This window comes from Xyrauchen texanus, chromosome 37, assembly GCF_025860055.1.
Source record: "Xyrauchen texanus isolate HMW12.3.18 chromosome 37, RBS_HiC_50CHRs, whole genome shotgun sequence".
NCBI lineage: Eukaryota > Metazoa > Chordata > Actinopteri > Cypriniformes > Catostomidae > Xyrauchen > Xyrauchen texanus.
This window is the reverse complement of record NC_068312.1, coordinates 4429374-4441933: the sequence shown is the minus strand read 5'-3', so window position 1 is coordinate 4441933 and position 12560 is coordinate 4429374. Positions and strand designations below refer to the sequence as shown.

The 12560-nt window shown below is 38.9% G+C and overlaps 1 protein-coding gene across 1 annotated transcript in view; it reads left to right on the top strand.

Annotated features, from left to right (window-relative positions):
• bsna (bassoon presynaptic cytomatrix protein a) overlaps positions 1–12071 on the top strand; it is a 253160-nt gene extending 241089 nt beyond the window's left edge. Inside the window, exons 12-14 of the mRNA XM_052108105.1 lie at positions 5569–5690; positions 5976–6066; positions 9672–12071. The gene's annotated coding sequence lies outside the window, so the exon portion shown is untranslated. The remainder of the gene's footprint in view (positions 1–5568; positions 5691–5975; positions 6067–9671) is intronic.
• Positions 12072–12560: the final 489 nt, after the last annotated feature.

Here is a 12560-nt window from a genome sequence, read left to right as displayed (position 1 = left end):
AAATAGAATGCCACTGATCAGTATTTTCCAGTAACACAAAATAATATCAAATAAGTTACATTTTTTTCGGTTTGAATAAATCTAAAAAAGGTTCATATTCGGATAAAATATCAAGATTAAGAGGATCACAGTCATTCAGTAAAGGTGTTGAGATGAGATTTAGTGCCAACTATGGTCAAGAGAAAAAGTTAAGGTCATGGGTTATCTTACCCCAGAGGGCATCTTCCCCATCTTCCCCTACATCTAAAGGAGCAAAATGGTCTGTACCTATTATTATCTACAATATTATTATTTTATTACATTTGAAATTAATCATCTAATTATACTAAATGTATCTGCTTCAAAAGGGTACTCTTGTAAGAATAATGCAGAGGCTGGGACAGACATCTACATATAAAGGTGCAATCTTATCCTGTTTACATTAAATAAGCCTGCTCTCGAGTATCTCTGAAATGTTCTGTGAAGAACGTATCATTCCAGGATTGGGTCAAATCATCAACTATGAAATCCATGTTTGCTTGAGAACTGAACAATGATCTAAATTATGTTATTAATACATAACCATCCCATAAACAAATACAGTGCATCTCAGTCTTTGCTTAAAACGAGGCTGGAGCCATTGTGCATTTCCAATGCAGATGAACATAGAAAACTGGAAAAGCACACTGCTAATATTAGGGCCATTTAGCATGGACATGATTGTCTAGTAAATTGGTTCTCAGTGATGTCATACAATGTCAGTTTATGGTGACCACCTCTTAAAGATTCAAAAGGACACAAAGGTATAATTCAGAAGTCTAATAAATTATTGAATGCGATTCATATTTTGTTCTGAAGGAAAATTATAAGGTTTGGTGAGAAACAAACCGAAACCTGATGTATTATGAAGTGAAACCATTGACCAACCGTTGATCTCCTGTGCACATTCATGAGACTGCGCATGAGCTTTAGAGCTCCAGGCATGAGCGCAAACCCTTTAATATGGTATGTTGCTTTTTCCATGATTAATGACCAATTGTGTAATAATTGTTTATGGGTCCCTGCTTTGTCCTGAGCACTGAAGCTGTCCAATTTTCTTAAGAAAAATGCACCAACTACTGTACATTCTTTGGTTTTCCAGCATCTTCTGCACATGTGTGTTCTTCCCAACAGATATAGACTTGACTCATACACAACTATTACAAAAGTTGCAAACATTAATTGATGCTAAAGTAGGCAACACAAGAACCAAGGGAATGCAAACTTTTGAACAGGATGATTTGTGTGAATTACAGTAAATGATGTGTAATATAGTTTTGAAGGGCAGTACTACATAAAATATATAATCTTTTATATTTGGATACATTCTGAAAGAGGTGTGAAAACTTACAGGCCTAAAACAAAAGGGGTACACAAACCTCTGCACTTTAACCTCTGCACCAATATACACAGTCTTCAACTTTATTGCACTGCTCGCCACGCCCACATCTAGTTGCCAGAGATTGCTCAATTCGCTGGAAGTCGCCAGCTCTATTAGCTTTGTCACTGGAAGTTGCTGCATGTGTATACAGCGTTTCAATGGGGCTACGTTTCCACTGTCACGGAAAAAAACCCGCTCAACATGCTAGACCGCTACCTCTTTGGAGCATGTTTGTTAATGCAAAGCCAGTGCATTTTGTTTCTCATTGTTTTCAGTATACGAGCAAGAATATCATCTTATATATGCACGATTACAGTTGGAAAGATGTCAGCTTAGTTTTCAAATGCTCACAATGTACAAACTTTGTTGATTTAATACACTCAGTATTGCCAAAATGAATGCATGCAATCATCATTTGAAGTCTGTCTTAAGTCAGAAATATACATGATGACGTGATTAAAGCACTGAATTTGCACACTAATTTGCATAAAGCAGAGGAATTTAAACTTTTGTCCCCCTTGAGAGTGTGGGGCTCGACTTCCATAGGAATGAATTGAAAACGTTCACTCAACTTCATTCATCATGTGCCAGTGTAAACATCTCATCTTCTTGTCGCAAACCAGTTGCCGACTCAAAACATCAAATGAGACAAGTTTGAGTCATGTAGTGTCCACTAGCCATAATTATGTTTACGTTCTTCAGTCAGTCAAAATCAGTCAACATGAACACACTGGCGTGTAGAGTTATTAGTGAGCTAAGTTATTGACATCTGTACGATTGTTTACGTAGAGACATTTTACAAGGACATGCCATTTTTGTTTTGTTTAATTTGTACAGAAAGGGAATCAAATCTATTCAATGTGCTATAGTGAAATTCATACACACATCTGCCCAATGTAAGATATGCCTCTCTTATCATAATTCTTTTGTCTGTTTTTCCCCTTTAACACTCTTTTATACACCCAATTGAGTGTAATTGGAGCATGTTATTGCCGTGTATAGCACGCTGCTAGCTCAATAACTACATGAATTCAAAACATAAACTGCTAGTGGCACCAAACGGAATTAAAAAAATAAAGTATGTTTCAGGGGTCCTGGGAAGCTCAGTGGGTATTGACACTGACTACCACCCCTGGAGTTGCGATTTCGAATCCAGGGTGTGCTGAGTTACTCCATCCAGGTCTCCTAAGCAACCAAATTGACCTGGTTGCTAGGGAGGGTAGAGTCACATGGGGTAACCACCTCATGGTCACGATTAGTGGTTCTCGCTCTTAATGGGGCACGTGGTAATTTGTGCGTGGATCGTGGAGAGTAGCATGGGCCTCCACATGCAAATTCTCTACGGTGTCATGCACGACGAGCCACATGATAAGATGCGTGGATTGACGTCTCAGAAGTGGAGGCAACTGAGGCTTGTCCTCCGCCACCAGGATTGAGGTGAGTAACCACGCCACCACATGGACCTACTAAGTTGTGGGAATTGGGCATTCCAAATTGGGAGAAAAGGGGTTAAAAAAAAAAATATGATTTCAACAACCTTCAACACCCCTCAGACTCCTAACGAAGAAATAGGAAATTCTAAATAAAAGGTGATAAAAATGTAATGCTGTAATGAATACTATTACAATAGCACTGTGCAAAAAGCATGGCAGAGGAATCCGGTCATCCGATAACATTGCCGGATTGAACAACAGCTGGGTGTGCATGGAGCGGGATCAAGCACATGAGGTAGGATGGTTCTGGTAACTAGTGAGCATAGCGACACCGCATTTTTGCTATATTTCAGAACTGTATTTGGATTCTCATTCTGCTCAACCTCTGACTCATTGCAACACTAAATGAAAAGAATTCTTAATTGTGCTGTAGATCCAAAGATACCTAAAAAAAATGCTTGCATTTAAAAATCTGAATAAATTCCAGCCAATTTCCATACATCCTACTCGCAATTCATTCAGAAGTGAACACCTCTAGAATCAATCAAGTGTGAAATGCCTCAAACAGAAATGCAAAATTAAAACATTCAAGCCAGATGGCCCATGATCAAGTTTGGGATTAGGCAAGAAGACTGATGGCAAATGGCAAGTAGATTGTAGTGTTACAGCTTGTCGAATTTGCTTGTGTCATGTCCCAGTGCTACAGTACGGGAAACATGTTGTTTTATTTACAACGACATCACTGCACAAAACAGTGGATTTGCGATGCACAGCAGCATAGCGACACCGCTGTTTCTGACCATTTTGGTGCCTTAGGCGAGATTGCTTTTGTTGACATTGGGGTGGAGGTGTATTAGTACAGAAGTCTAATTTTAGCGCACACATTTGCCAGAGCGATCTCATCATTGGTGGGGTGTGTGTGTATATGTGTGTGTCCTCCACCCTGTAATGTTAGGCCAATGTTCACTCTTGTTTTACTCTGTCTTTGTGTCTTTTAGAAAATCTTTGGCTTTAAAATCTGCGTAGACAAAGCAAATTTTTTTTTTCTCTATACAAGTCTGCCATGGTTGTTCATATTCTCCCATCTGAAAAGCTAGTTCAAGTAGCCATGCCCAAAACTTGCACTGTATGCTGGGCTAGAAAGGGATGCTGAAGCTGAGCTGAGCGGGCCGCTCAAAATATAAACATCAATGTTTTGATTGTGCCTGGGAGGCTCAGTTTTTATACATTTGAGGGAGGTAAAAAACGGGATGGCTTACTTATAGTTGTCAATGTACAATAAACTGGGAAAGCAGAACATATTTTGACATCAAAAAAACTTCACCTCTAAGGTTTTACATGTCCGTCTTGAGTGTCCTCATACTTAAATGTACCTCTAAACGCCTTCATGTTCAAAAACACTATATCATTGCTTGGCTGTTTCGAATTTCTTTTTACCCCTGAACGAAGAAAGAAGAACTTCTACAGAATTATATTTGGGCCTTAAGTCTTGTTATCCTCATTAGTCTCAATGTATATGAGCCCTATTGTTTGCCTTTGGTGTTGTCCAGTGTTGGCTGTAATAGAAGTTATTGTTCTTGTATTATCTAGACTTTTTGCATTTTTGCTATATTTCAGAACTGCGTTTGGATCCTCATTCTGCTCAACCTCTGACTCATTACAACAGTAATGTAAAGAATACTTAATTGTGCTGTACATCCAAAGATACCTAAAAAAATCCCTGCATTTTAAAATCTGAATAAACTCCAGCCAATTTCCATACATCCTACTCGCTCACAATTCATTCAGAAGTGTACACCTCTAGAATCATTCAAGTGTGAAATGCCTCGAACACAAATGCAAAATGTAAAAATTCAAGATAGCTGATCAAGTTTGGGATTAGGCAAGAAGACTGATGGCAAATGGCAAGTAGATTGTAGTGTTACAGCTTGTCGAATTTGCCAAACAACTGTGTCATGTCCCAGTGCTACAGTGCATGAAACATGTTGTTTTATTTACACGACATCACTGCACAAAACAGTGGATTTGCGATGCACCGCAGCAGCAAAGTTGCATCACTCTCAGAGATACGCCGCAAGATGCTCTAGTAAAAAATACAAGTTTATTCAAAAACCTGACAATGTAAAACACCCGGGATTACATGAGACTTATTCTGTGGTTTTGTCATCAGAATGTAAACAGATTTGCACACATGTTATAAGCCGGTAATAACGCCGGTAAAGTTTACATGCAACGTGAAACTGAGGGAAGAGGCTAAACAAAATGTGTGCCGGTTGTTTTTTGCTAAATAATATTGGATTATGTACATATATCATAAAACCGGAGGTCAGGTTCCTCTATTTTTTGTCCCATGCTACAGTCAATATAGTCTTTTCTCTGGGGGCTTAAAGACATTGAGACATGATTTTCTATAAAGCTGCTATGAGTATTTTTCTCAAGACAATAATGAAAATTGTGAGTTCATGTGAGTTTTTCCTCATTACAATCAAACAAAATAAATGCAGTGCTGTTTAAGTTACTTTATTATAGAGTTTTCATTTTTGTTTCCAATCACTGTTGTATCATTTATGATTTAAAAGACATTTATGCTGAATCCTTGAATATGTTTAAGTGAATCATTGTTTGGCACTGTTTTTTAAACTATCATATAGATTGCATCGTATCGTTTAGTTAAATTTGTGGATCTATACATGCCTAGTGTGTATGTGTTTCTCATTGTTTCTTTTTCATTGACAGATGTCGTCGAAAGGCTTTGCACTGGAAAAACCTATGAAGTTTTCTTTTATGTTTTAATCTAAAGAGAAAGAAAAGGCCATTCGTGAAACATAGAGAGGGAGAGAAACAATCTGGTTGTTCTGGTAAGAAAACAATTGAAATTAAATGCTTTGCCATTTATTTGAATGCAAGTTTTTTTTCTTCTATATTTTATTTGCTAGTTTATTTAAATTTCAGATGAACTGTGGTATATCATAAACAGATGCTTCTCACAGCAAAATCATATTCAATTCCATTTTATTGTTTTCCATTCTATTGTTATTTTATTTGTAGTCAATTTTGTACCAATTTTTACAACCTTGTTACACATCACATGCAACAATTAAATGGAATTCTACTTCTTCTTCTTCTTCTTCTTCTTCTTCTAGCCAAACAGGAATGGAATCACAGGACTTCACCAACTCAAGGTCTGGGTCATGATTCAAGAGAGACAACACTGTTCCCTCTGGAAGCCAGACTGTAAGGAGCTTTATAATGACACCATTATAACAAATACTGGAGATCATGGAGCTTAGTCTAATAAACATTTTTTTTCTCTAATAACAATATTTTTCTCTCTCTGTCTCACATACTAATGATTACCTTTGTTTAGGTTGTTGATCCCTGTTTTAATAAATTGGTATAGAAGAATGCAGTGAGACTACAGCTCAGCTTCAGTGCTCTTAAAGGAATATACAAGGACTTTAATACAAGTCAAGCTCAATCGACAGTGTTTGTGGCATAATATTGATTACCACAAAAATGTATTTTGACTCGTCACTCTTTTTCTTTAAATAAAAATCAAACATTTTGGTTCCAGTGAGGCACTTACAATGGAAGTGAATGGGGTCAAATGTTTCAACAAACCTTAAAACTTTACAGCTCAAATAATACACACTTTTTAACAGAAGAATTAATGCAAGTGCTTTTATAAAATTAGAAGCTTCATATTTCTGTTTAAACCCTCCAAAAATTGGCCACATTCACTTTCATTGTCTCCATTCTCTTCCATTGTAAGTGCCTCACTGTAACCTTGATTTTTTTTTTATTTTATTTTTTTAAAGAAAAGGATGGACAAGTCTAAATACATTTTTGTGGCAATCAACAATATGCCACAAATGCTGTCAATTGAGCTTAACTTGTATTGAACCCAGAAGCGACTTGCCAAGCATGGGAGCGGGCCTTGTAACGCTATAATGCGCATCTTGGAAGGCGTTCTTTTCCAACTCCTATTCTTTCAGCTGGAGAATAAGACCCTGCGGAGACCACATCCCACCCAGGCTGGGTTAAATGTGGTGAATACGTGGATTTTCAGGCCACATGTGGAAGTGGCACGGTAGTAGATCCTACCTAGCGAGGGAGGAGTTGCTACAAACACAGCGACCGGGGGGCAGAGGGGACTGTCCAAGGGAGACGTGGGTCACACAGGGGGATTAATCCATGATGGCCAAACCCTGTTTAGCACCTATTCCAATACAGAATAGGGAATTCCTCCGCTGAATTTGCGGACCAGAGGGCTAGGGAGGAAAGACTCTCCTGGGAGAAAGAGCGCACATAATCATCTCAGTGGAGGGGAAGGGCACTATGTGCAAGCGGAACACCCGGTCAGCTGTTCTGCATTACCGAGTTCTACGTGCTCGGACCTGAGAAAATACGGTACGAGACCGACTCAACCCAGAGATTGTAGAATCTCGTAAAGGTATTGTGTGTTGCCCAGCCCGCCGGTCAGCAGATGTCTGCTAGGGAGGTGCCGTTGGCCAGTGCCCACAAGAATGCCACATGGTCGTAGAATGTGCTCGAACCTGCAAGGGGGGGGCCAGCCATGGTGTTGACGACCCAGTGGGCAACTGCTGTTGGAGACAACGCCCCTTTCCGCTGTCTGCCACAGCAAAAACAAAGAGCTGCTCAGAACATCTAAAGCTCTGCATGCGGTCCACATAGGTACGCAAAGCATGTACTGGACATAGCAATGATAAGGCTGGGTCTGCCTCCTCACAGGGCAGCATACCTTGCAGGTTCACTACCTCTGAGGGAGTCGTAGAAACCTTGGGCACGTAGCCCGGCCGAGGTCTTAGGATGACGTGAGCAACTGCCGGACCGGACTCCAGTGTTGCTGACAGAGAAAGCTCACTGGTCCCCAACCCTCTTGATGGAAGCGGCCATATTCAAGGAGAGGGCTCTAAGCTCAACTGACTCTAGTGGCTCGAAGGGGGGTCTCTGAAGTCCCGAAAGGACCACTGAGAGATCCCATGAGGGGAACAGGCATGGCCTGGGAGCTTGCTCTTTCTCAGTTGACCTGGTCCCTGTGGGCGCACAGAGTTGTCGAGGAAATAAAGTATGCGGATGCCCACTTCCCTTAGCGGGGCAAAGGCAGGCTCTGTGACCTTCGTGAAGATATGAGGGGACAGGGCCAGGCCGAAGAGGAGGACCTGGTATGTCGGGCCGTTGGACGCGAGCCATAGGAAGGGTCTGTGCCGAAGCAAAAGTGAGACATGAAAGTATGCATCCTTCAGGTCTACCGCTGCGAACCAATCTAGATGCTAGACACACATTAGAATAAGTTTCCCCCTTTGAGCGGGAGTCTGTGTGAGGCCCTGTTCAGAACTCGTAGGTTCAAGATTGGCCGCCACGCACCGCCTGTCTTGGGTACAATGAAGTGAGGGCCGCAGAACCCTGGCTTCATCTCGGCTGGAGGGACAGCTCTATCGCATCCGTGTTGGGGGAGTTCCTGGCAATCTAAATCACGTAGCTGAGTCGGGTGGTCCCGGAAAGCCAGCGTAATGGGTTGGAAGTGCCGATTAAGCTGAACTGGGAGATGGGGGCCTGTTCCTGCAGCACATCAGGATCAGGATCTTGTGTAGATCTTTAAGTCCCTTGACCTGGTGGACTTGCAGGAGGGTCATGGCATGCAGGGCGGAGACGGTATGAGGGCCCACTCTGCTGTCAAGTGTAGTGAGAGCGGAGGAGCAAGGAAGCCGGTTTCGGCAGTAAAAGGTGCCCTCTATGGCTTTGTCAACTCTACGTGCACCTCTGGGAAGAAAGGAACGGGGGGCATGGCTGTGAACGGCGCCCTGACCCGAGGAAGCAATCGTCTAGCCATGAGGGGTGGAGGGTTCTAGCCAGCCCACGCTCATGGTGGCCCGGGCAAGCATAGCGGACATCTGTGCGTCAGGCTCAGATTGGATGAGTAGACCCGATGATGGCAGCCCAGTCGAGTCATCAGAATCAGACGCCGCTTTGATGCAATCCGATGCAGTGGCGAAATCGTCATCCAGCTCCCGGGTCCGAGGGAGATATCAGACTGGCCGTGGGGCAAGCCGGTCTTGCAGCAGACCCGGACCGAAGCATGCAGGGGGGCGGGTGGTTCATGGGGATTTACCCGGCGAAACAGAGCCCGCTACACTCTCCCAGAAGCGGAGAGATATCTGCCGCATCCAGGCAAAGGCGGAAAGTCATCTTTAAAAAGATGTTCAATGCCAATGTGTATAATCTTTTAGAGGAAATATACCCTTTTACAGGTCTATTTGCTCTTTAAGGAAACACTGTCGAAGCACTCAGGGGCGTGGACTGCACTGGCGTGCAGAGAAGGGAGAATGCCGCTGGTAATGCGCCGTAGGATCCAACAGCAATGCTCTTAGAGGCGAGTGGAACAGTAGTGGAACACTAGCTTGCTGAACACACAACTGTTCAGCTCCGAAGAAAATCTGAATGGACAGAAGCACGATTCCCTCGTTTTATGTCCAGGGGAGGGAAATGCAAATTCTGTCTGCCAATTTCTCATTGGCCTTTTCTCAAGTTCAGATGTAACCGAGGCCTTCAAGAAAGACCCCTAGTGTTGCTTCATTCGACACAACATTGAGTGAGCGACAGGCCGGGAACAGCATTTTCCACTAATGAAAATGGTGACTTTCAAAAACATTCTCCATAACCACATGGTTTGGAAACTATGATAAGTAACTGAAAATTTTGTTTTCAGGTAACAGATAAGTGTGAATGTGGCCTTAAAACTATCATTTATATAGCTTTTTATTTTATTTTATAATTTATTGGATTCTAATACTTTGTGTATTCCATCTACTTCTCAGTTTTTTTGGAAGCTCTGAATCCAACAGAACAGCCAAAGATATTAACAGCCAACTTTGACAACTCCAGCTCCAAACAGCATCCACCACCTGACCTACAGAATACAGTACATGACGACAGTGGAGAGCAATGACAATATATACAATATTAACACATTCAACAGATCAAATGTCTGTGTAGCTTGATTATCCTCAAATGACCTTGTTACTAAAGTGTATTTCTCAAAAAAAAGTTCAGATATTTTCAGTCAAAGAGGCACAGCGAGTAACTAGCAAAGAACTGTGATTCCAGATTTCTCTTGTTACTTTGGGAAACATAATTCACTCCCCTCTCAGGAATGGAAGAAATAGCAATGTTTGAACATTTAGCAAAACTTCATAGGTTTTTCCTAAAATTAGTAAAAATAATTCTTATTTTTCTTTCAACTGATAACATTTAGACAAGAAAAAAAGAAAAGAAAAACATGAACAAAGTTATTAAAATGTGTCTCTATGCTAAGTCCTTTAACTCAACATTGCAGAATGGAAAAAAATGCTGTTGTTTTTATTTGTTTTTGTTTTCTTTCTCCTTCCTTTTGCTATGTGCTTTAAAAGTGTAAAGTGGACTCGAATTGCATGGAATCCAAGACCTAATACTGTTCAGAATATCAATGAGAGTGAAAATAAGGATTTGTTTTTACACTGGAACAGAGGGAATATAAAGAAGAAGACATAAGGAATTCTAGGATGAGCCCAAAACATGAGACTGACATCATTACTAAACAATAATTTGGATTTTTGGAAACATTTACAGGTTCTGACCTATCAGGTCTTATCTATTCTTCATCTGTTCCAAGGCATTGTCTGTTCCAGACTGAAGATGGTATTTTTACAACCACCTTACGATATTGGCAGTTGTAGGTGTTTATTTATTTTTTGTTTGTTTTTGTTGTCCGATTGACATATTTTTCTATTCACAATCGATATATTTTTTCGCATTGTTTGTACATAGAAATAAAAAATACAGACTAAAAAGTTTAATTCTATTTTTGAATTAAAATCTTTTATTATTATTATTATTATTATTATTATTATTATTATTATAGCTGTATAACTGTTTTAAGTTTATTAATTTGTTCAATGCGGTTTTGAAGTCATTGTTACGGTTTTACTTGTTTAACTTTTTTTTTGGAGTTTATAAGTTTTATATGTATAAATATAGATCAAAAGCAATAGTGGATGGTGATCAGTAAAGAGCACAATTGTTAGATGTTTTACAATAGTGATAAGGAAAGTGATATTTGTCTGTAAAGCTGTAACATTACTGTAGGGTTCAGGATCACAGTCTATGAAGTCATTATGATACCCATTATGATACAAAGTGATACAGAGTCTCTTAATGTAATAACAATTTAGGTGTCAAAGCCATGATATGTTTTAAAAGATTTTTAAACTAATTGTAATTAGTAAAAAAACAAAAACAAAAAAACAAGGGAGTTGCTTAGTGGAATGTTGGAACTTGTTACAAGTTAAGTAGAGATTGCATGTTCTGAAAAAAATTCTTAATAATGCTTTATGTTCTAATGATTTGTGTGAATGATTTTTGATGTAAGTATACATCTAGATTTGTTATCATTCCAAAAAATTTCAAGCAACATTTAGACAAAAAAGAAAAATAGTTGGAGGCAACTTTTTCAGACCTTCTATGCAATGATCTTCTTGCTTGAAAAAAATGGTTGTCAGAGTATTGAGACAAAAAAATAACTAGTCCAAGAATAGTTGGGTAGTAGTTTAATATTATGTTATTTAGGTGACTGATTTGTTTGTATGTCAAAAACTATAATGTAAATAATCAATCTGGATGGAACTTTTGTTTCCCCATATTTGTGGCATGCTTCCCGTTGTGTGGCATTTTCTTAACACTTTTGGCATGGAGCCAATTAGCAAACAATTAGCTATAGAAATTAACAAAGTACAACCATTTTTCACCATCCACAGATGATTGTTGTAAGATGGAGGTCATATGAAGGGTGTTACCATACTGGATGACGCTTAGCTGCCTGTTGGTGCACTAATTATTAATTGGAAATGGCAAAATAGACAGTGTATCACAAATTAGGTTAAAAATAAAGCTGATACAAAGAATTAGATGAGCCTTATATTAGAGATATTTTTATGAAATCCTAAATGTTTACGTAACAAAAACAAAGTTTTGTGTTTTAATTCCATGCACACTGATCTGGTCTTAAATTATAGTTTCTGTTCTTGCCCTATGACATAATTTACAGGCCATACGAAATTGTGCATAATATTACAGTTTGCATAATATTATAATGTACATAATATTACGAGTGCAAGATCTAGTAGGACAACTGAAAGATATTTTCCAAATTTTTGGACCTCTCACTGCAGTAACATATCTGTGCGGTCAGAAAAAAAAAAAAAAAAAAATATATATATATATATATATATATATATATATATATATATATATATATATATATATATATATATATATATATATATATATATATATATATAAATATTTTGTTTTATTATTATTATTTTTTTATTGATTTATTTTTTATTCAAATAAAGGAGCTAAATAACTTTACATAAACCAACAAGTTTTATTAAACAATTAAATACATGAATATGACAATGTTGTATAAAAGGATTAAAATGTATATGGGATAGTATAAAAGAGAGTATTTAATGCACAGTTATATAGCAATGTAGTAATGTATAGAACACACAGGCCACTGCCCCACAACACACAACAAATACAGTATTAACAATATTAACCATCATTAGATATGACAAATTTTGTATCTCAATGATTTTTATGTTTGATCCTTCACCTCAGGAAAACAGAATCAATGCACCAAGGGGAGATATATGCACAGCTATAAG